This window comes from Prorops nasuta, unplaced genomic scaffold (assembly GCF_024137725.1).
Source record: "Prorops nasuta isolate Cenicafe-Biocafe unplaced genomic scaffold, Cenicafe_Pnas_1.2 PNAS00043, whole genome shotgun sequence".
In the NCBI taxonomy this organism is placed as follows: Eukaryota; Metazoa; Arthropoda; class Insecta; order Hymenoptera; family Bethylidae; genus Prorops; species Prorops nasuta.
The window spans coordinates 997,397-1,023,606 of NW_027116840.1; the positions used below are offsets into that span (position 1 = coordinate 997,397).

General features: G+C 43.8%; 2 long non-coding RNA genes across 2 annotated transcripts; one reads left to right on the plus strand and one right to left on the minus strand.

Annotated features, from left to right (window-relative positions):
* Positions 1-9,132: 9,132 nt before the first annotated feature.
* On the minus strand, positions 9,133-9,696 carry LOC136784015 (uncharacterized). The gene is made up of 3 exons (XR_010824359.1): positions 9,589-9,696; positions 9,318-9,498; positions 9,133-9,248 (listed from the first exon to the last, which is right to left on the minus strand). It is a non-coding gene; the product is annotated as an uncharacterized lncRNA (long non-coding RNA).
* Positions 9,697-13,810: 4,114 nt separating this feature from the next.
* On the plus strand, positions 13,811-14,374 carry LOC136784016 (uncharacterized). Its single transcript, XR_010824360.1, has 3 exons — positions 13,811-13,918; positions 14,009-14,189; positions 14,259-14,374. It is a non-coding gene; the product is annotated as an uncharacterized lncRNA (long non-coding RNA).
* Positions 14,375-26,210: the final 11,836 nt, after the last annotated feature.

The window sequence follows — 26,210 nt, forward strand, 5'->3', positions numbered from 1 at the left end:
CCTAGTCCCATATAAGTACTCCCTGACTCCAAGTGAGTTACCCTAGTACAATATAAGTACTCCCTGACCTCAAGTAAGTTACCCTAGTCCCATATAAGTACTCCCTGACCCCAAGTGAGTTACACTCGTCCCATATAAGTGCTCCCTGACCCCAAGTGGGTTACCCTAGTCCCATATAAGTACTCCCCGACCCCAAGTGAGTTACACTAGTCGCATATAAGTACTCCCTGACCCCAAGTGAGTTACCCTAGTCCCATATAAGTACTCCCTGACTCCAAGAGAGTTACCCTAGTACAATATAAGTACTCCCTGACCTCAAGTAAGTTATCCTAGTGCCATATAAGTATTCCCTAACACCAAGTGAGTTACACTAGCCCCTTTATGAGTACTCCCTGAACCCATGTGAGTTACCCTGGTTCCATATAAGTACAAGTTAACCCACAAGTGACTTACCCTAGTACCATATAAGTACTCCCTGACACCAAGTGAGTTACACTAGCCCCTTTATAAGTCCTCCCTGACCCCAAGTGTGTTACCCTAGCCCCTATATAAGTACTCTTTGACTCCAAGTGATTTACCCTAGTGCCATATAAATCCTCACTGACCTTAAGTGAGTTACCCTAGTCACATATAAGTACTCCCTGACCCCAAGTATGGTACCTTAGTCCCATATAATTACTCCCTGACCGCTAAGTGAGTTACCCTAGCCCCTTAATAAGTACTCCCTGACTCCAAGTGAGTTACCCTAGTACAATATAAGTACTCCCTGACCTCAAGTGAGTTACCCTAGTACCATATAAGTACTCCCTGACCATAAGTGAGTTACCCTAGCCCCTTTATAAGTACTCCCAGACCCCAAGTGAGTTACCCTAGCCCCTTTATAAGTACTCCCTGACCACTAGTGAGTTATACTGTTCCCATATAAGTACTCCCAGACCCCAAGTGAGTTACCCTAGCCCCTTTATAAGTACTCCCTGACCACTAGTGAGTTATACTAGTCCCATATAAGTACTCCCTGACCCCAAGTGAATTACACTAGTCCCATATAAGTACTCCCTGACCCCAAGTGAGTTACCCTTGTCCCATATATGTACTCCCTGACTCCAAGTGAGTTACCCTAGTACAATATAAGTACTCCCTGACCTCAAGTGAGTTACCCTTGTCCCATATATGTACTCCCTGACTCCAAGTGAGTTACCCTAGTCCCATATAAGTACTCCCTGACCCCAAGTGAGTTACACTAGTCCCATATAAGTACTCCCTGACCCCAAGTGAGAAACCCTAGTCCCATATAAGTACTCCCTGACTCCAAGTGAGTTACTCTAGTACAATATAAGTACTCCCTGACCTCAAGTAAGTTACCCTAGTCCCATATAAGTACTCCCTGACCCCAAGTGAGTTACACTCGTCCGATATAAGTGCTCCCTGACCCCAAGTGAGTTACACTAGTCCCATATAAGTACTCCCTGACCCCAATTGAGTTACACTAGTCCCATATAAGTACTCCCTGACCCCAAGTGAGTTACCCTAGTACCATATAAGTACTCCCTGACACCAAGTGAGTTACACTAGCCCCTTTATAAGTACTCCCTGACCCCAAGTGTGTTACCCTAGCCCCTATGTAAGTACTCCTTGACTCCAAGTGATTTACCCTAGAGCCATATAAATCCTCACTGACCTTAAGTGAGTTACCCTAGTCACATATAAATACTCCCTGACCCCAAGTATGGTACCTTAGTCCCACATAATTACTCCCTGACCGCTAAGTGAGTTACCCTAGCCCCTTTATAAGTACTCCCTGACCCCAAGTGAGTTACCCTAGTGCCATATAAATCCTCACTGACCTTAAGTGAGTTACCCTAGTCACATATAAGTACTCCCTGACCCCAAGTATGGTACCTTAGTCCCATATAATTACTCCCTGACCGCTAAGTGAGTTACCCTAGCCCCTTTATAAGTACTCCCTGACTCCAAGTGAGTTACCCTAGTACAATATAAGTACTCCCTGACATCAAATGAGTTACCCTAGTACCATATAAGTACTCCCTGTCCACAAGTGAGTTACCCTAGCCCCTTTATAAGTACTCCCAGACCCCAAGTGAGTTACCCTAGCCCCTTTATAAGTACTCCCTGACCACTATTGAGTTATACTAGTCCCATATAAGTACTCCCTGACCCCAAGTGAGTTACCCTAGTCCCATATATGTACTCCCTGACTCCAAGTGAGTTACCCTAATACAATATAAGTACTCCCTGACCTCAAGTGAATTACCCTAGTCCCATAGAAGTACTCCCTGACCCCAAGTGAGATACCCTAGCCCCTTTATAAGTACTCCCTGACCCAATGCGAGTTACCCTAGCCCCTTTATAAGTACTCCCTGACCCCAAGTGAGTTACCCTGGTTCCATATAAGTACAAGTTAACCCACAAGTGAGTTACCCTAGTACCATATAAGTACTCCCTGACCCCAAGTGAGATACCCTAGCCCCTTTATAAGTACTCCCTGACCCAATGCGAGTTACCCTAGCCCCTTTATAAGTACTGCCTGACCCCAAGTGTGTTACCCTAGCCCCTATATAAGTACTCCTTGACTCCAAGTGAGTTACCTTAGTGCCATATAAATCCTCACTGACCTTAAGTGAGTTACCCTAGTCACATATAAGTACTCCCTGACCCCAAGTATGGTACCTTAGTCCCATATAATTACTCCCTGACCGCTAAGTGAGTTTCCCTAGCCCCTTTATAAGTACTCCCTGACCCCAAGTGAATTACACTAGTCCCATATAAGTACTCCCTGACCCCAAGTGAGTTACCCTTGTCCCATATATGTACTCCCTGACTCCAAGTGAGTTACCCTAGTACAATATAAGTACTCCCTGACCTCAAGTGAGTTACCCTTGTCCCATATATGTACTCCCTGACCTCAAGTGAGTTACCCTAGTCCCATATAAGTACTCCCTGACCCCAAGTGAGTTACACTCGTCCCATATAAGTGCTCCCTGACCCCAAGTGAGTTACCCTAGCCCCTTTATAAGTACTCCCTGACCACTAGTGAGTTATACTAGTCCCATATAAGTACTCCCTGACCCCAAGTGAATTACACTAGTCCCATATAAGTACTCCCTGACCCCAAGTGAGTTACCCTTGTCCCATATATGTACTCCCTGACTCCAAGTGAGTTACCCTAGTACAATATAAGTACTCCCTGACCTCAAGTGAGTTACCCTTGTCCCATATATGTACTCCCTGACCCCAAGTGAGATACCCTAGTCCCATATAAGTACTCCCTGACTCCAAGTGAGTTACTCTAGTACAATATAAGTACTCCCTGACCTCAAGTAAGTTACCCTAGTCCCATATAAGTACTCCCTGACCCCAAGTGAGTTACACTCGTCCCATATAAGTGCTCCCTGACCCCAAGTGAGTTACCCTAGTCCCATATAAGTACTCCCTGACCACAAGTGAGTTACACTAGTCCCATATAAGTACTCCCTGACCCCAATTGAGTTACACTAGTCCCATATAAGTACTCCCTGACCCCAAGTGAGATACCCTAGTCCCATATAAGTACTCCCTGACTCCAAGTGAGTTACCCTAGTACAATATAAGTACTCCCTGACCTCAAGTAAGTTACCCTAGTGCCATATAAGTATTCCCTAACACCAAGTGAGTTACACTAGCCCTTTTATAAGTACTCCCTGACCCCATGTCAGTTACCCTGGTTCCATATAACTACAAGTTAAACCCCAAGTGAGTTACCACAGTACCATATAAGTACTCCCTGACACCAAGTGAGTTACACTAGCCCCTTTATAAGTACTCCCTGACCCCAAGTGAGTTACACTAGTCCCATATAAGTACTCCCTGACCCCATGTGAGTTACCCTGGTTCCATATAAATACAAGTTAACCCACAAGTGAGTTACCCTAGTACCATATAAGTACTCCCTGACCACAAGTGAGTTACCCTAGCCCCTTTATAAGTACTCCCAGACCCCAAGTGAGTTACCCTAGCCCCTTTATAAGTACTCCCTGACCACTAGTGAGTTATACTAGTCCCATATAAGTACTCCCTGACCCCAAGTGATTTACACTAGTCCCATATAAGTACTCCCTGACCCCAAGTGAGTTACCCTTGTCCCATATATGTACTCCCTGACTCCAAGTGACTTACTCTAGTACAATATAAGTACTCCCTGACCTCAAGTGAGTTACCCTTGTCCCATAAATGTACTCCCTGACTCCAAGTGAGTTACCCTAGTCCCATATAAGTACTCCCTGACCCCAAGTGAGTTACACTAGTCCCATATAAGTACTCCCTGACCCCAAGTGAGATACCCTAGTCCCATATAAGTACTCCCTGACTACAAGTGAGTTACCCTAGTACAATATAAGTACTCCCTGACCTCAAGTAAGTTACCCTAGTCCCATATAAGTACTCCCTGACCCCAAGTGAGTTACACTCGTCCCATATAAGTGCTCCCTGACCCCAAGTGAGTTACCCTAGTCCCATATAAGTACTCCCTGACCACAAGTGAGTTACACTAGTCCCATATAAGTACTCCCTGACCCCAATTGCGTTACACTAGTGCCATATAAGTACTCCCTGACCCCAAGTGAGTTACCCTAGTCCCATATAAGTACTCCCTGACCCCAAGTGAGTTACACTTGTCCCATATAAGTACTCCCTGACCCCAAGTGAGATACCCTTGTCCCATATAAGTACTCCCTGACCCCAAGTGAGATACCCTAGCCCCTTTATAAGTACTCCCTGACCACAAGTGAGTTACCCTATTCCCATATAAGTACTCCCTGACCCAATGCGAGTTACCCTAGCCCTTTTATAAGTACTCCCTGACCCCAAGTGAGTTACCCTAATCCCATATAAGTACTCCCTGACCCCAAGTGAGTTACACTAGTCCCATATAAGTACTCCCTGACTCCAAGTGAGTTACCCTAGTACAATATAACTACTCCCTGACCTCAAGTAAGTTACCCTAGTCCCATATAAGTACTCCCTGACCCCAAGTGAGTTACACTCGTCCCATATAAATGCTCCTTGACCCCAAGTGAGTTACCCTAGTCCCATATAAGTACTCCCTGACCCCAAGTGAGTTACACTAGTCCCATATAAGTACTCCCTGACCCCAAGTGAGTTACCCTAGTCCCATATAAGTACTCCCTGACTCCAAGTGAGTTACCCTAGTACAATATAAGTACTCCCTGACCTCAAGTAAGTTACCCTAGTGCCATATAAGTATTCCCTAACACCAAGTGAGTTACACTAGCCCCTTTATGAGTACTCCCTGACCCCATGTGAGTTACCCTAATCCCATATAAGTACTCCCTGACCCCAAGTGAGTTACACTAGTCCCATATAAGTACTCCCTGACTCCAAGTGAGTTACCCTAGTACAATATAACTACTCCCTGACCTCAAGTAAGTTACCCTAGTCCCATATAAGTACTCCCTGACCCCAAGTGAGTTACACTCGTCCCATATAAATGCTCCTTGACCCCAAGTGAGTTACCCTAGTCCCATATAAGTACTCCCTGACCCCAAGTGAGTTACACTAGTCCCATATAAGTACTCCCTGACCTCAAGTGAGTTACCCTTGTCCCATATATGTACTCCCTGACCCCAAGTGAGATACCCTAGTCCCATATAAGTACTCCCTGACTCCAAGTGAGTTACTCTAGTACAATATAAGTACTCCCTGACCTCAAGTAAGTTACCCTAGTCCCATATAAGTACTCCCTGACCCCAAGTGAGTTACACTCGTCCCATATAAGTGCTCCCTGACCCCAAGTGAGTTACCCTAGTCCCATATAAGTACTCCCTGACCACAAGTGAGTTACACTAGTCCCATATAAGTACTCCCTGACCCCAATTGAGTTACACTAGTCCCATATAAGTACTCCCTGACCCCAAGTGAGATACCCTAGTCCCATATAAGTACTCCCTGACTCCAAGTGAGTTACCCTAGTACAATATAAGTACTCCCTGACCTCAAGTAAGTTACCCTAGTGCCATATAAGTATTCCCTAACACCAAGTGAGTTACACTAGCCCTTTTATAAGTACTCCCTGACCCCATGTCAGTTACCCTGGTTCCATATAACTACAAGTTAAACCCCAAGTGAGTTACCACAGTACCATATAAGTACTCCCTGACACCAAGTGAGTTACACTAGCCCCTTTATAAGTACTCCCTGACCCCAAGTGAGTTACACTAGTCCCATATAAGTACTCCCTGACCCCATGTGAGTTACCCTGGTTCCATATAAATACAAGTTAACCCACAAGTGAGTTACCCTAGTACCATATAAGTACTCCCTGACCACAAGTGAGTTACCCTAGCCCCTTTATAAGTACTCCCAGACCCCAAGTGAGTTACCCTAGCCCCTTTATAAGTACTCCCTGACCACTAGTGAGTTATACTAGTCCCATATAAGTACTCCCTGACCCCAAGTGATTTACACTAGTCCCATATAAGTACTCCCTGACCCCAAGTGAGTTACCCTTGTCCCATATATGTACTCCCTGACTCCAAGTGACTTACCCTAGTACAATATAAGTACTCCCTGACCTCAAGTGAGTTACCCTCGTCCCATACATGTACTCCCTGACTCCAAGTGAGTTACCCTAGTCCCATATAAGTACTCCCTGACCCCAAGTGAGTTACACTAGTCCCATATAAGTACTCCCTGACCCCAAGTGAGATACCCTAGTCCCATATAAGTACTCCCTGACTACAAGTGAGTTACCCTAGTACAATATAAGTACTCCCTGACCTCAAGTAAGTTACCCTAGTCCCATATAAGTACTCCCTGACCCCAAGTGAGTTACACTCGTCCCATATAAGTGCTCCCTGACCCCAAGTGAGTTACCCTAGTCCCATATAAGTACTCCCTGACCACAAGTGAGTTACACTAGTCCCATATAAGTACTCCCTGACCCCAATTGAGTTACACTAGTGCCATATAAGTACTCCCTGACCCCAAGTGAGTTACCCTAGTCCCATATAAGTACTCCCTGACCCCAAGTGAGTTACACTAGTCCCATATAAGTACTCCCTGACCCCAAGTGAGATACCCTTGTCCCATATAAGTACTCCCTGACCCCAAGTGAGATACCCTAGCTCCTTTATAAGTACTCCCTGACCACAAGTGAGTTACCCTATTCCCATATAAGTACTCCCTGACCCAATGCGAGTTACCCTAGCCCTTTTATAAGTACTCCCTGACCCCAAGTGAGTTACCCTAATCCCATATAAGTACTCCCTGACCCCAAGTGAGTTACACTAGTCCCATATAAGTACTCCCTGACTCCAAGTGAGTTACCCTAGTACAATATAACTACTCCCTGACCTCAAGTAAGTTACCCTAGTCCCATATAAGTACTCCCTGACCCCAAGTGAGTTACACTCGTCCCATATAAATGCTCCTTGACCCCAAGTGAGTTACCCTAGTCCCATATAAGTACTCCCTGACCCCAAGTGAGTTACACTAGTCCCATATAAGTACTCCCTGACCCCAAGTGAGTTACCCTAGTCCCATATAAGTACTCCCTGACTCCAAGTGAGTTACCCTAGTACAATATAAGTACTCCCTGACCTCAAGTAAGTTACCCTAGTGCCATATAAGTATTCCCTAACACCAAGTGAGTTACACTAGCCCCTTTATGAGTACTCCCTGACCCCATGTGAGTTACCCCGGTTCCATATAAGTACAAGTTAACCCACAAGTGAGTTACCTTAGTACCATATAAGTACTCCCTGACACCAAGTGAGTTACACTAGCCCCTTTATAAGTACTCCCTGACCGCTAAGTGAGTTACCCTAGCCCCTTTATAAGTACTCCCTGACCCCAAGTGAGTTACCCTAGTGCCATATAAATCCTCACTGACCTTAAGTGAGTTACCCTAGTCACATATAAGTACTCCCTGACCCCAAGTATGGTACCTTAGTCCCATATAATTACTCCCTGACCGCTAAGTGAGTTACCCTAGCCCCTTTATAAGTACTCCCTGACTCCAAGTGAGTTACCCTTGTACAATATAAGTACTCCCTGACCTCGAATGAGTTACCCTAGTACCATATAAGTACTCCCTGACCACAAGTGAGTTACCCTAGCCCCTTTATAAGTACTCCCAGACCCCAAGTGAGTTACCCTAGCCCCTTTATAAGTACTCCCTGACCACTATTGAGTTATACTAGTCCCATATAAGTACTCCCTGACCCCAAGTGAGTTACACTAGTCCCATATAAGTACTCCCTGACCCCAAGTGAGTTACCCTAGTCCCATATAAGTACTCCCAGACCCCAAGTGAGTTACCCTAGCCCCTTTATAAGTACTCCCTGACCACTATTGAGTTATACTAGTCCCATATAAGTACTCCCTGACCCCAAGTGAGTTACACTAGTCCCATATAAGTACTCCCTGACCCCAAGTGAGTTACCCTAGTCCCATATATGTACACTGACATTCATCGAATCTGCTCGTGAAGAATGGCCTACTAGATTTGTAACTAGCTGGACAGCTTCAGGTCTCTAGTTCTCACCAAAGCGTAAAACGTCACGGTGACGTCAGATGACGTCACGATGACGTATAGGAGTCGTGGTGGGGAGAATAAGGAGAATCTGGTAAATTGCATATACTCGAGTGTAGCGGTTGATCGTCTTACTTTTGTCAAAAGTATATCATCTCGGGATAAAATGGTATAGTAAGAATTTTCTTCTTTCTCTGTCTAATAGCATAAGAGTGAGAGAGAAAGACATATGATACCCCATGTGCCCATTGATTCTGCTCGAGCACGTTTTTGGTATAGTGATAGGAATTTTGGTATACTGATAGAAGCGGTAATAATATAGTAATCAAACGACAGATCAATAAAAAGAAGAGGGCATATTCCAATGAGTGAAGTGTCAAAATGTGCAACTTAACCTCTGTAATTTGTATTAATTTATTAAAATAACTTGTAAGTGATGAACTTTTAATAAAATCATATTAAGTGTTATAAATTTGTATAAAAAATATGTATTTTAGTTTTAACCTATTATTGTGTAACATATGGTGTATAAAAATAACTGAAAATATATATTTTAAATTAAATTTATGTTGTTGATATTTTGTCAAGAATAACACATCATTAACTTTTATATTAATAATAAGGAGCTATATTCTTGAGTCGTAAAGTCCATTGGAGCTTGCAAGTCAACTATGGATCCCAAGCTTACAGCAATAAGATTCTACGAATAAAGAAGATGCAATTCATTATTAAAATAGATAATCGTTAACTCAGATTTTTTTGCAGAAACCTAATATCAATAGTGACAAGCTTTCGTATCTATTTCCAATTGATGATGCTGGAAGAGAACCTCTGAGAGCTCCTGACAGCTCAACTGCCACAGGTCCAAGAAACAGCTATTTACGTAAATCTGTCCAGTGTCATGCAATACATTATCCAGAAGCCATTCTGCTATTATCCAGCTAATGTTTCTACGCAATATAATTAATTTCTTATTAATTTTCAAATATACTAAATATGTAAAGAAGAAAAAGCCAATATATTAAAATCCATTTACTTACACTACATCTCATTACGTAACCATGAGTGAATATTGTTGAATGGTGACAGAACAGTTTATAGTTGCAGAATCAGAATACATTCCTGTTGTGGGTAATGTTGCTGGGTCCTTTTGTTCTTTCGCAGTATCCAAAAGCAGCAAATTTGCAATGATTTTACAATTATAGCCTATATTCGAAGAAAACTTTAATACTTAAACTTAAATTGAAGAATATTCAAATGATTAATAGTAACTCCTTACGGATTAAGATATCTTGCATTATTTTCAATTTCTGCTACCAGTGCATATAGGCAAATTCAGTGGTAAATTGTTATTCTCATCACTTAGAGCTTGTTAATCCTGTAAGTTACGTAGCACTTTAAAGTGGGCAAACAAATCCTTACGCTGCATTATATTAGTCTTCTCTTCCTTCGCTAACTTTTGAAAATTCATATATTACTGTTATCCACGAGTATATTTACCCAGTGGCTGAAAAATATTAGAAAGAGTATGAAAATTCATTCTTAAAAGTAAGCATAAATTATTTCCATATTCATAAAGTTATACATACCTATTCTATTATTTAGCTGGATGTTAGCTGCCACGAAGACATCCATATGCAATGTGCCTGCCCTCCTTCCTTTTTATTCCAGTGTATTATCCTAATAGTTTGCTGCAGGACAGTCTTAAGTCAGAAATAGATTGAAGTGTGATAATTCGGTTCTACTTTCTCTTTACCCTGGCCTACCATGAGGAGATACTCTTTTTTATCTTGATTTTTCATAACGTAAATGATAAATAATTATTCCTGAAATAAAAACGTGCACACACACATATATATATATATATATATATTATTGTCTTTTCAGATTATATACTGTATTTTTTATCTTATATAATTTATTTTTTTTTTCTTTTTTTCAGTACTCCGAAAATTGATTTACGTTAAATAATATTGGTGGCCCTGAAAAGGGCCGATTTTTGGATCCAACACGTGGCAGAGCACATTCCTTTTTTATACCATGCAATCCGATCCATCTAAAAAAATACCCATTCGAAACCAACAACAGTAAAGCTCATTCAATAATCCGTCCAGTAGCCATTCCGCTCGATCACTTGATTAAGTCGATTAGGTATCGAGTTAGTCAAGTTAGCTAAGAACTCTGGGTCAGACCTAAGGCCTTCCCAGATATTCTTCGCTTGATCGAGAATCGCTGCCCTCGTCCTCGCGCCTGGCTCTATCCATCGTCTGGACATCAATGCCCAGACGTTCTCAATTAAATTGAGATCCGGTGATCGAGCGGGCCAATCCACCACTTCCAACTCCGGGTGTCGCGCAAACCACGCTCGCGTTTCGCGTGAGGTATGGATCGCTGAATTGTCCTGCACAAATCGGATCACCGGTACTTCATCCGCGGGATATACATTACGCACGCTTGGGAGAAAAATTTCTTCCAAGATGCGAATGTATTCCCGGGAATTCATACGTGGAGAAATCTCCACAAGATCACCGATATGTTCACCGGAAATCCAGCCCCATACGCCACACGATACGCGTCCAGACCGATGAGTCTGGAAGACGTGGTTTGGCTGCAACCGGGTATCGTTCGGGCGCCACACGTGCAAGGCCTGAGCCTGAGAGGGCAACGATATGAAAACCTTTTCATCGGTCCATATCGTAGCCTTCCAATCTGCACGGCTCCGCGAAAGATTCGCGAGGGCATAGCCAACTCTCTGCTCACGGTGAGCAGGAGTTAATGGGATTTTACGCGCTGGACGACGGCAGTGAATACCTGCAGAGTGTAAACGCCGCAGGCCGGTGGTCACTGAAGCTGGATAATCTATCTCCTCCACTATGTCGCTGACACTAGCGAAGGGATCTTCTTCGATCCTGCTCAGCAGCTGCTGGTCATCGATCTCCGAAGTCCTTTTCTGCCCTCTGTTCTCCGCTCTCCGGTCACGCAGTGCGTGGTCTCCGCCTTCGCGGTACCGACGTATCCAGCGCCTGACGGTGGTTTCGTGTGCCCCGCAGAGTACAGCGATCTCACTCGCGCTTTTCCCGCACTCAAAATAGCCAATGGCTCTTCCTCTGGTAGCCTCACTATGCTGTGACATCGTCGACGTATCCAATAGATATGAATGTTATAACAAATTAACGTTATTATAGATAAAAGTGAATAATGCCTCGATTATTGAATTAGAAGTATCGATAATAACGTTAATTTGTTATAACATTCATATCTATTGGATACGTCGACGATGTCACAGCATAGTGAGGCTACCAGAGGAAGAGCCATTGGCTATTTTGAGTGCGGGAAAAGCGCGAGTGAGATCGCTGTACTCTGCGGGGCACACGAGACCACCGTCAGGCGCTGGATACGTCGGTACCGCGAAGGCGGAGACCACGCACTGCGTGACCGGAGAGCGGAGAACAGAGGGCAGAAAAGGACTTCGGAGATCGATGACCAGCAGCTGCTGAGCAGGATCGAAGAAGATCCCTTCGCTAGTGTCAGCGACATAGTGGAGGAGATAGATTATCCAGCTTCAGTGACCACCGGCCTGCGGCGTTTACACTCTGCAGGTATTCACTGCCGTCGTCCAGCGCGTAAAATCCCATTAACTCCTGCTCACCGTGAGCAGAGAGTTGGCTATGCCCTCGCGAATCTTTCGCGGAGCCGTGCAGATTGGAAGGCTACGATATGGACCGATGAAAAGGTTTTCATATCGTTGCCCTCTCAGGCTCAGGCCTTGCACGTGTGGCGCCCGAACGATACCCGGTTGCAGCCAAACCACGTCTTCCAGACTCATCGGTCTGGACGCGTATCGTGTGGCGTATGGGGCTGGATTTCCGGTGAACATATCGGTGATCTTGTGGAGATTTCTCCACGTATGAATTCCCGGGAATACATTCGCATCTTGGAAGAAATTTTTCTCCCAAGCGTGCGTAATGTATATCCCGCGGATGAAGTACCGGTGATCCGATTTGTGCAGGACAATTCAGCGATCCATACCTCACGCGAAACGCGAGCGTGGTTTGCGCGACACCCGGAGTTGGAAGTGGTGGATTGGCCCGCTCGATCACCGGATCTCAATTTAATTGGGAACGTCTGGGCATTGATGTCCAGACGATGGATAGAGCCAGGCGCGAGGACGAGGGCAGCGATTCTCGATCAAGCGAAGAATATCTGGGAAGGCCTTAGGTCTGACCCAGAGTTCTTAGCTAACTTGACTAACTCGATACCTAATCGACTTAATCAAGTGATCGAGCGGAATGGCTACTGGACGGATTATTGAATGAGCTTTACTGTTGTTGGTTTCGAATGGGTATTTTTTTAGATGGATCGGATTGCATGGTATAAAAAAGGAATGTGCTCTGCCACGTGTTGGATCCAAAAATCGGCCCTTTTCAGGGCCACCAATATTATTTAACGTAAATCAATTTTCGGAATACTGAAAAAAAGAAAAAAAAAATAAATTATATAAGATAAAAAATACAGTATATAATCTGAAAAGACAATAATATATATATATATATATATATGTGTGTGTGCACGTTTTTATTTCAGGAATAATTATTTATCATTTACGTTATGAAAAATCAAGATAAAAAAGAGTATCTCCTCATGGTAGGCCAGGGTAAAGAGAAAGTAGAACCGAATTATCACACTTCAATCTATTTCTGACTTAAGACTGTCCTGCAGCAAACTATTAGGATAATACACTGGAATAAAAAGGAAGGAGGGCAGGCACATTGCATATGGATGTCTTCGTGGCAGCTAACATCCAGCTAAATAATAGAATAGGTATGTATAACTTTATGAATATGGAAATAATTTATGCTTACTTTTAAGAATGAATTTTCATACTCTTTCTAATATTTTTCAGCCACTGGGTAAATATACTCGTGGATAACAGTAATATATGAATTTTCAAAAGTTAGCGAAGGAAGAGAAGACTAATATAATGCAGCGTAAGGATTTGTTTGCCCACTTTAAAGTGCTACGTAACTTACAGGATTAACAAGCTCTAAGTGATGAGAATAACAATTTACCACTGAATTTGCCTATATGCACTGGTAGCAGAAATTGAAAATAATGCAAGATATCTTAATCCGTAAGGAGTTACTATTAATCATTTGAATATTCTTCAATTTAAGTTTAAGTATTAAAGTTTTCTTCGAATATAGGCTATAATTGTAAAATCATTGCAAATTTGCTGCTTTTGGATACTGCGAAAGAACAAAAGGACCCAGCAACATTACCCACAACAGGAATGTATTCTGATTCTGCAACTATAAACTGTTCTGTCACCATTCAACAATATTCACTCATGGTTACGTAATGAGATGTAGTGTAAGTAAATGGATTTTAATATATTGGCTTTTTCTTCTTTACATATTTAGTATATTTGAAAATTAATAAGAAATTAATTATATTGCGTAGAAACATTAGCTGGATAATAGCAGAATGGCTTCTGGATAATGTATTGCATGACACTGGACAGATTTACGTAAATAGCTGTTTCTTGGACCTGTGGCAGTTGAGCTGTCAGGAGCTCTCAGAGGTTCTCTTCCAGCATCATCAATTGGAAATAGATACGAAAGCTTGTCACTATTGATATTAGGTTTCTGCAAAAAAATCTGAGTTAACGATTATCTATTTTAATAATGAATTGCATCTTCTTTATTCGTAGAATCTTATTGCTGTAAGCTTGGGATCCATAGTTGACTTGCAAGCTCCAATGGACTTTACGACTCAAGAATATAGCTCCTTATTATTAATATAAAAGTTAATGATGTGTTATTCTTGACAAAATATCAACAACATAAATTTAATTTAAAATATATATTTTCAGTTATTTTTATACACCATATGTTACACAATAATAGGTTAAAACTAAAATACATATTTTTTATACAAATTTATAACACTTAATATGATTTTATTAAAAGTTCATCACTTACAAGTTATTTTAATAAATTAATACAAATTACAGAGGTTAAGTTGCACATTTTGACACTTCACTCATTGGAATATGCCCTCTTCTTTTTATTGATCTGTCGTTTGATTACTATATTATTACCGCTTCTATCAGTATACCAAAATTCCTATCACTATACCAAAAACGTGCTCGAGCAGAATCAATGGGCACATGGGGTATCATATGTCTTTCTCTCTCACTCTTATGCTATTAGACAGAGAAAGAAGAAAATTCTTACTATACCATTTTATCCCGAGATGATATACTTTTGACAAAAGTAAGACGATCAACCGCTACACTCGAGTATATGCAATTTACCAGATTCTCCTTATTCTCCCCACCACGACTCCTATACGTCATCGTGACGTCATCTGACGTCACCGTGACGTTTTACGCTTTGGTGAGAACTAGAGACCTGAAGCTGTCCAGCTAGTTACAAATCTAGTAGGCCATTCTTCACGAGCAGATTCGATGAATGTCAGTGTACTACCTGACTCCAAATGAGTTACCCTAATACAATATAAGTACTCCCTGACCTCAAGTGAATTACCCTAGTCCCATAGAAGTACTCCCTGACCCCAAGTGAGATACCCTAGCCCCTTTATAAGTACTCCCTGACCCAATGCGAGTTACCCTAGCCCCTTTATAAGTACTCCCAGACCCCAAGTGAGTTACCCTAGTCCCATATAAATACTCCCTGACCCCAAGTGAGTTACACTAGTCCCATATAAGTACTCCCTGACCCCAAGTGAGATACCCTAGTCCCATATAAGTACTCCCTGACTCCAAGTGAGTTACCCTAGTACAATATAAGTACTCCCTGACCTCAAGTAAGTTACCCTAGTGCCATATAAGTATTCCCTAACACCAAGTGAGTTACACTAGCCCTTTTATAAGTACTCCCTGACCCCATGTCAGTTACCCTGGTTCCATATAAGTACAAGTTAAACCCCAAGTGAGTTACCACAGTACCATATAAGTACTCCCTGACACCAAGTGAGTTACACTAGTCCCTTTATAAGTACTCCCTGACCCCAAGTGAGTTACACTAGTCCCATATAAGTACTCCCTGACCACTAGTGAGTTATACTAGTCCCATATAAGTACTCCCTGACCCCAAGTGATTTACACTAGTCCCATATAAGTACTCCCTGACCCCAAGTGAGTTACCCTTGTCCCATATATGTACTCCCTGACTCCAAGTGACTTACCCTAGTACAATATAAGTACTCCCTGACCTCAAGTGAGTTACCCTTGTCCCATACATGTACTCCCTGACTCCAAGTGAGTTACCCTAGTCCCATATAAGTACTCCCTGACCCCAAGTGAGTTACACTAGTCCCATATAAGTACTCCCTGACCCCAAGTGAGATACCCTAGTCCCATATAAGTACTCCCTGACTACAAGTGAGTTACCCTAGTACAATATAAGTACTCCCTGACCTCAAGTAAGTTACCCTAGTCCCATATAAGTACTCCCTGACCCCAAGTGAGTTACACTCGTCCCATATAAGTGCTCCCTGACCCCAAGTGAGTTACCCTAGTCCCATATAAGTACTCCCTGACCCCAAGTGAGTTACACTAGTCCCATATAAGTACTCCCTGACCCCAAGTGAGATACCCTAGTCCCATATAAGTACTCCCTGACTACAAGTGAGTTACCCTAGTACAATATAAGTACTCCCTGACCTCAAGTAAGTTACCCTAGTCCCATATAAGTACTCCCTGACCCCAAGTGAGTTACACTCGTCCCATATAAGTGCTCCCTGACCCCAAGTGAGTTACCCTAGTCCCATATAAGTACTCCCTGACCACAAGTGAGTTACCCTAGTGCCATATAAATCCTCACTGACCTTAAGTGAGTTACCCTAGTCACATATAAGTACTCCCTGACCCCAAGTATGGTACCTTAGTCCCATATAATTACTCCCTGACCGCTAAGTGAGTTACCCTAGCCCCTTTATAAGTACTCCCTGACTCCAAGTGAGTTACCCTAGTACAATATAAGTACTCCCTGACCTCGAATGAGTTACCCTAGTACCATATAAGTACTCCCTGACCACAAGTGAGTTACCCTAGCCCCTTTATAAGTACTCCCAGACCCCAAGTGAGTTACCCTAGCCCCTTTATAAGTACTCCCTGACCACTATTGAGTTATACTAGTCCCATATAAGTACTCCCTGACCCCAAGTGAGTTACACTAGTCCCATATAAGTACTCCCTGACCCCATGTGAGTTACCCTGGTTCCATATAAGTACAAGTTAACCCACAAGTGAGTTACCCTAGTACCATATAAGTACTCCCTGACACCAAGTGAGTTACACTAGCCCCTTTATAAGTACTGCCTGACCCCAAGTGTGTTACCCTAGCCCCTATATAAGTACTCCTTGACTCCAAGTGAGTTACCTTAGTGCCATATAAATCCTCACTGACCTTAAGTGAGTTACCCTAGTCACATATAAGTACACCCTGACCCCAAGTATGGTACCTTAGTCCCATATAATTACTCCCTGACCGCTAAGTGAGTTTCCCTAGCCCCTTTATAAGTACTCCCAGACCCCAAGTGAGTTACCCTAGCCCCTTTATAAGTACTCCCTGACCTCAAGTGGGATAATCTAGCCCCTTTATTAGTACTCCCTGACCCAATGCGAGTTACCCTAGTCCCATATAAGTACTCCCTGACCCCAAGAGAGTTACACTAGTCCCATATAAGTACTCCCTGACCCCAAGTGAGTTACCCTAGCCCCATTATAAGTACTCCCTGACCACAACTGAGTTACCCTAGTCCCATATAAGTACCCCCTGACCCCAAGTGAGTTACCCTAGTCCCATATAGGTATTCCCTGACCCCAAGTGCGTTACCTTAGTCCCATATAGGTACTCCCTTACCCCAATTGAGTTACCCTAGCGCTTTTATAATTACTCCCTGACCTCAAGTGAGTTACCCTAGTTCCATATAAGTACTCAATGACCCAATGCGAGTTACCCTAGTCCCATATAACTAATTCCTGACCCCAAGAGAGTTACACTAGCCCCATATAAGTACTCCCTGACCCCAAGTGAGTTACCCTAGTCCCATATAAGTACTCCCTGAAACCAAGTGACTTACACTAGCCCCTTTATAAGTACTCCCTGACCCCAGGTGAGTTACCCTGCTTCCATATAAGTACAATTTAACCCCCAAATGAGTTACCCTAGTACCATATAAGTACTCCCTGACACCAAGTGAGTTACCCTAGCCCCTTTATAAGTACTCCCTGACCCCAAGTGAGTTACCCTAGTCCCATATAAGTTCTCCCTGACCCCCAAGTGAATTACCCTAGTCCCATAGAAGTACTCCCTGACCCCAAGTGAGATACCCTAGCCCCTTTATAAGTACTCCCTGACCCCAAGTGAGTTACCCTAGTCCCATATAAGTACTCCCTGACCCCAAGTGAGTTACACTAGTCCCATATAAGTACTCCCTGACCCCAAGTGAGATACCCTAGTCCCAAATAAGTACTCCCTGACTCCAAGTGAGTTACCCTAGTACAATATAAGTACTCCCTGACCTCAAGTAAGTTACCCTAGTCCCATATAAGTACTCCCTGACCCCAAGTGAGTTACACTCGTCCCATATAAGTGCTCCCTGACCCCAAGTGGGTTACCCTAGTCCCATATAAGTACTCCCCGACCCCAAGTGAGTTACACTAGTCGCATATAAGTACTCCCTGACCCCAAGTGAGTTACCCTAGTCCCATATAAGTACTCCCTGACTCCAAGAGAGTTACCCTAGTACAATATAAGTACTCCCTGACCTCAAGTAAGTTATCCTAGTGCCATATAAGTATTCCCTAACACCAAGTGAGTTACACTAGCCCCTTTATGAGTACTCCCTGACCCCATGTGAGTTACCCTGGTTCCATATAAGTACAAGTTAACCCACAAGTGACTTACCCTAGTACCATATAAGTACTCCCTGACACCAAGTGAGTTACACTAGCCCCTTTATAAGTACTCCCTGACCCCAAGTGTGTTACCCTAGCCCCTATATAAGTACTCTTTGACTCCAAGTGATTTACCCTAGTGCCATATAAATCCTCACTGACCTTAAGTGAGTTACCCTAGTCACATATAAGTACTCCCTGACCCCAAGTATGGTACCTTAGTCCCATATAATTACTCCCTGACCGCTAAGGGAGTTACCCTAGCCCCTTAATAAGTACTCCCTGACTCCAAGTGAGTTACCCTAGTACAATATAAGTACTCCCTGACCTCAAGTGAGTTACCCTAGTACCATATAAGTACTCCCTGACCACAAGTGAGTTACCCTAGCCCCTTTATAAGTACTCCCAGACCCCAAGTGAGTTACCCTAGCCCCTTTATAAGTACTCCCTGACCACTAGTGAGTTATACTGTTCCCATATAAGTACTCCCTGACCCCAAGTGAGTTACACTAGTCCCATATAAGTACTCCCTGACCCCAAGTGAGTTACCCTAGTCCCATATAAGTACTCCCTGACTCCAAGTGAGTTACCCTAGTACAATATAAGTACTGCCTGACCTCAAGTGAGTTACCCTAGTACCATATAAGTACTCCCTGACCACAAGTGAGTTACCCTAGCCCCTTTATAAGTACTCCCAGACCCCAAGTGAGTTACCCTAGCCCCTTTATAAGTACTCCCTGACCACTAGTGAGTTATACTAGTCCCATATAAGTACTCCCTGACCCCAAGTGAATTACACTAGTCCCATATAAGTACTCCCTGACCCCAAGTGAGTTACCCTTGTCCCATATATGTACTCCCTGACTCCAAGTGAGTTACCCTAGTACAATATAAGTACTCCCTGACCTCAAGTGAGTAACCCTTGTCCCATATATGTACTCCCTGACTCCAAGTGAGTTACCCTAGTCCCATATAAGTACTCCCTGACCCCAAGTGAGTTACACTAGTCCCATATAAGTACTCACTGACCCCAAGTGAGATACCCTAATCCCATATAAGTACTCCCTGACTCCAAGTGAGTTACTCTAGTACAATATAAGTACTCCCTGACCTCAAGTAAGTTACCCTAGTCCCATATAAGTACTCCCTGACCCCAAGTGAGTTACACTCGTCCCATATAAGTGCTCCCTGACCCCAAGTGAGTTACCCTAGCCCCTTTATAAGTACTCCCTGACCCCAAGTGTGTTACCCTAGCCCCTATGTAAGTACTCCTTGACTCCAAGTGATTTACCCTAGAGCCATATAAATCCTCACTGACCTTAAGTGAGTTACCCTAGTCACATATAAATACTCCCTGACCCCAAGTATGGTACCTTAGTCCCATATAATTACTCCCTGACAGCTAAGTGAGTTACCCTAGCCCCTTTATAAGTACTCCCTGACCCCAAGTGAGTTACCCTAGTGCCATATAAATCCTCACTGACCTTAAGTGAGTTACCCTAGTCACATATAAGTACTCCCTGACCCCAAGTATGGTACCTTAGTCCCATATAATTACTCCCTGACCGCTAAGTGAGTTACCCTAGCCCCTTTATAAGTACTCCCTGACTCCAAGTGAGTTACCCTAGTATAATATAAGTACTCCCTGACCTCAAATGAGTTACCCTAGTACCATATAAGTACTCCCTGTCCACAAGTGAGTTACCCTAGCCCCTTTATAAGTACTCCCAGACCCCAAGTGAGTTACCCTAGCCCCTTTATAAGTACTCCCTGACCACTATTGAGTTATTCTAGTCCCATATAAGTACTCCCTGACCCCAAGTGAGTTACACTAGTCCCATATAAGTACTCCCTGACCCCAAGTGAGTTACCCTAGTCCCATATATGTACTCCCTGACTCCAAGTGAGTTACCCTAATACAATATAAGTACTCCCTGACCTCAAGTGAATTACCCTAGTCCCATAGAAGTACTCCCTGACCCCAAGTGAGATACCCTAGCCCCTTTATAAGTACTCCCTGACCCAATGCGAGTTACCCTAGCCCCTTTATAAGTACTCCCTGACCCCAAGTGAGTTACCCTGGTTCCATATAAGTACAAGTTAACCCACAAGTGAGTTACCCTAGTACCATATAAGTACTCCCTGACACCAAGTGAGTTACACTAGCCCCTTTATAAGTACTGCCTGACCCCAAGTGTGTTACCCTAGCCCCTATATAAGTACTCCTTGACTCCAAGTGAGTTACCTTAGTGCCATATAAATCCTCACTGACCTTAAGTGAGTTACCCTAGTCACATATAAGTACTCCCTGACCCCAAGTATGGTACCTTAGTCCCATATAATTACTCCCTGACCGCTAAGTGAGTTTCCCTAGCCCCTTTATAAGTACTCCCTGACCCCAAGTGAGTTACCCTACCCCTTTATAAGTACTCACTGACCACAAGTGAGTTACACTAGTCCCATATAAGTACTCCCTGACCCCAAGTGAGATACCCTTGTCCCATATAAGTACTCCCTGACTCCAAGTGAGTTACCCTAGTACAATATAAGTACTCCCTGACCTCAAGTAAGTTACCCTAGTCCCATATAAGTACTCCCTGACCCCAAGTGAGTTACACTCGTCCCATATAAGTGCTCCCTGACCCCAAGTGAGTTACCCTAGTCCCATATAAGTACTCCCTGACCCCAAGTGAGTTACCCTAGCCCCATATAAGTACTCCCTGACCACAAGTGAGTTACCCTAGTCCCATATAAGTACCCCCTGACCCCAAGTGAGTTACCCTAGTCCCATATAGGTATTCCCTGACCCCAAGTGCGTTACCTTAGTCCCATATAGGTACTCCCTTACCCCAATTGAGTTACCCTAGCGCTTTTATAATTACTCCCTGACCTCAAGTGAGTTACCCTAGTTCCATATAAGTACTCAATGACCCAATGCGAGTTACCCTAGTCCCATATAACTAATTCCTGACCCCAAGAGAGTTACACTAGCCCCATATAAGTACTCCCTGACCCCAAGTGAGTTACCCTAGTCCCATATAAGTACTCCCTGACACCAAGTGAGTTACACTAGCCCCTTTATAAGTACTCCCTGACCCCAGGTGAGTTACTCTGCTTCCATATAAGTACAATTTAACACCCAAATGAGTTACCCTAGTACCATATAAGTACTCCCTGACACCAAGTGAGTTACCCTAGCCCCTTTATAAGTACTCCCTGACCCCAAGTGAGTTACCCTAGTCCCATATAAGTACTCCCTGACCCCCAAGTGAATTACCCTAGTCCCATAGAAGTACTCCCTGACCCCAAGTGAGATACCCTAGCCCCTTTATAAGTACTCCCTGACCCCAAGTGAGTTACCCTAGTCCCATATAAGTACTCCCTGACCCCAAGTGAGTTACACTAGTCCCATATAAGTACTCCCTGACCCCAAGTGAGATACCCTAGTCCCATATAAGTACTCCCTGACTCCAAGTGAGTTACCCTAGTACAATATAAGTACTCCCTGACCTCAAGTAAGTTACCCTAGTCCCATATAAGTACTCCCTGACCCCAAGTGAGTTACACTCGTCCCATATAAGTGCTCCCTGACCCCAAGTGGGTTACCCTAGTCCCATATAAGTACTCCCCGACCCCAAGTGAGTTACACTAGTCGCATATAAGTACTCCCTGACCCCAAGTGAGTTACCCTAGTCCCATATAAGTACTCCCTGACTCCAAGAGAGTTACCCTAGTACAATATAAGTACTCCCTGACCTCAAGTAAGTTATCCTAGTGCCATATAAGTATTCCCTAACACCAAGTGAGTTACACTAGCCCCTTTATGAGTACTCCCTGAACCCATGTGAGTTACCCTGGTTCCATATAAGTACAAGTTAACCCACAAGTGACTTACCCTAGTACCATATAAGTAATCCCTGACACCAAGTGAGTTACACTAGCCCCTTTATAAGTACTCCCTGACCCCAAGTGTGTTACCCTAGCCCCTATATAAGTACTCTTTGACTCCAAGTGATTTACCCTAGTGCCATATAAATCCTCACTGACCTTAAGTGAGTTACCCTAGTCACATATAAGTACTCCCTGACCCCAAGTATGGTACCTTAGTCCCATATAATTACTCCCTGACCGCTAAGTGAGTTACCCTAGCCCCTTAATAAGTACTCCCTGACTCCAAGTGAGTTACCCTAGTACAATATAAGTACTCCCTGACCTCAAGTGAGTTACCCTAGTACCATATAAGTACTCCCTGACCACAAGTGAGTTACCCTAGCCCCTTTATAAGTACTCCCAGACCCCAAGTGAGTTACCCTAGCCCCTTTATAAGTACTCCCTGACCACTAGTGAGTTATACTGTTCCCATATAAGTACTCCCAGACCCCAAGTGAGTTACCCTAGCCCCTTTATAAGTACTCCCTGACCACTAGTGAGTTATACTAGTCCCATACAAGTACTCCCTGACCCCAAGTGAATTACACTAGTCCCATATAAGTACTCCCTGACCCCAAGTGAGTTACCCTTGTCCCATATATGTACTCCCTGACTCCAAGTGAGTTACCCTAGTACAATATAAGTACTCCCTGACCTCAAGTGAGTTACCCTTGTCCCATATATGTACTCCCTGACTCCAAGTGAGTTACCCTAGTCCCATATAAGTACTCCCTGACCCCAAGTGAGTTACACTAGTCCCATATAAGTACTCCCTGACCCCAAGTGAGATACCCTAGTCCCATATAAGTACTCCCTGACTCCAAGTGAGTTACTCTAGTACAATATAAGTACTCCCTGACCTCAAGTAAGTTACCCTAGTCCCATATAAGTACTCCCTGACCCCAAGTGAGTTACACTCGTCCCATATAAGTGCTCCCTGATCCCAAGTGAGTTACCCTAGTCCCATATAAGTACTCCCTGACCACAAGTGTGTTACACTAGTCCCATATAAGTACTCCCTGACCCCAAGTGAGTTACCCTAGTACCATATAAGTACTCCCTGACACCAAGTGAGTTACACTAGCCCCTTTATAAGTACTCCCTGACCCCAAGTGTGTTACCCTAGCCCCTATGTAAGTACTCCTTGACTCCAAGTGATTTACCCTAGAGCCATATAAATCCTCACTGACCTTAAGTGAGTTACCCTAGTCACATATAAATACTCCCTGACCCCAAGTATGGTACCTTAGTCCCATATAATTACTCCCTGACTGCTAAGTGAGTTACCCTAGCCCCTTTATAAGTACTCCCTGACCCCAAGTGAGTTACCCTAGTGCCATATAAATCCTCACTGACCTTAAGTGAGTTACCCTAGTCACATATAAGTACTCCCTGACCCCAAGTATGGTACCTTAGTCCCATATAATTACTCCCTGACCGCTAAGTGAGTTACCCTAGCCCCTTTATAAGTACTCCCTGACTCCAAGTGAGTTACCCTAGTACAATATAAGTACTCCCTGACATCAAATGAGTTACCCTAGTACCATATAAGTACTCCCTGTCCACAAGTGAGTTACCCTAGCCCCTTTATAAGTACTCCCAGACCCCAAGTGAGTTACCCTAGCCCCTTTATAAGTACTCCCTGACCACTATTGAGTTATACTAGTCCCATATAAGTACTCCCTGACCCCAAGTGAGTTACACTAGTCCCATATAAGTACTCCCTGACCCCAAGTGAGTTACCCTAGTCCCATATATGTACTCCCTGACTCCAAGTGAGTTACCCTAATACAATATAAGTACTCCCTGACCTCAAGTGAATTACCCTAGTCCCATAGAAGTACTCCCTGACCCCAAGTGAGATACCCTAGCCCCTTTATAAGTACTCCCTGACCCAATGCGAGTTACCCTAGCCCCTTTATAAGTACTCCCTGACCCCAAGTGAGTTACCCTGGTTCCATATAAGTACAAGTTAACCCACAAGTGAGTTACCCTAGTACCATATAAGTACTCCCTGACACCAAGTGAGTTACCCTAGTCACATATAAGTACTCCCTGACCCCAAGTATGGTACCTTAGTCCCATATAATTACTCCCTGACCGCTAAGTGAGTTTCCCTAGCCCCTTTATAAGTACTCCCTGACCCCAAGTGAGTTACCCTACCCCTTTATAAGTACTCACTGACCACAAGTGAGTTACACTAGTCCCATATAAGTACTCCCTGATCCCAAGTGAGTTACCCTAGTCCCATATAAGTACTCCCTGACTCCAAGTGAGTTACCCTAGTACAATATAAGTACTCCCTGACCTCAAGTGAGTTACCCTAGTACCATATAAGTACTCCCTGACCACAAGTGAGTTACCCTAGCCCCTTTATAAGTACTCCCAGACCCCAAGTGAGTTACCCTAGCCCCTTTATAAGTACTCCCTGACCTCAAGTGGGATAATCTAGCCCCTTTATTAGTACTCCCTGACCCAATGCGAGTTACCCTAGTCCCATATAAGTACTCCCTGACCCCAAGAGAGTTACACTAGTCCCATATAAGTACTCCCTGACCCCAAGTGAGTTACCCTAGCCCCATTATAAGTACTCCCTGACCACAACTGAGTTACCCTAGTCCCATATAAGTACCCCCTGACCCCAAGTGAGTTACCCTAGTCCCATATAGGTATTCCCTGACCCCAAGTGCGTTACCTTAGTCCCATATAGGTACTCCCTTACCCCAATTGAGTTACCCTAGCGCTTTTATAATTACTCCCTGACCTCAAGTGAGTTACCCTAGTTCCATATAAGTACTCAATGACCCAATGCGAGTTACCCTAGTCCCATATAACTAATTCCTGACCCCAAGAGAGTTACACTAGCCCCATATAAGTACTCCCTGACCCCAAGTGAGTTACCCTAGTCCCATATAAGTACTCCCTGACACCAAGTGAGTTACACTAGCCCCTTTATAAGTACTCCCTGACCCCAGGTGAGTTACCCTGCTGCCATATAAGTACAATTTAACCCCCAAATGAGTTACCCTAGTACCATATAAGTACTCCCTGACACCAAGTGAGTTACCCTAGCCCCTTTATAAGTACTCCCTGACCCCAAGTGAGTTACCCTAGTCCCATATAAGTACTCCCTGACCCCCAAGTGAATTACCCTAGTCCCATAGAAGTACTCCCTGACCCCAAGTGAGATACCCTAGCCCCTTTATAAGTACTCCCTGACCCCAAGTGAGTTACCCTAGTCCCATATAAGTACTCCCTGACCCCAAGTGAGTTACACTAGTCCCATATAAGTACTCCCTGACCCCAAGTGAGATACCCTAGTCCCATATAAGTACTCCCTGACTCCAAGTGAGTTACCCTAGTACAATATAAGTACTCCCTGACCTCAAGTAAGTTACCCTAGTCCCATATAAGTACTCCCTGACCCCAAGTGAGTTACACTCGTCCCATATAAGTGCTCCCTGACCCCAAGTGGGTTACCCTAGTCCCATATAAGTACTCCCCGACCCCAAGTGAGTTACACTAGTCGCATATAAGTACTCCCTGACCCCAAGTGAGTTACCCTAGTCCCATATAAGTACTCCCTGACTCCAAGAGAGTTACCCTAGTACAATATAAGTACTCCCTGACCTCAAGTAAGTTATCCTAGTGCCATATAAGTATTCCCTAACACCAAGTGAGTTACACTAGCCCCTTTATGAGTACTCCCTGACCCCATGTGAGTTACCCTGGTTCCATATAAGTACAAGTTAACCCACAAGTGACTTACCCTAGTACCATATAAGTACTCCCTGACACCAAGTGAGT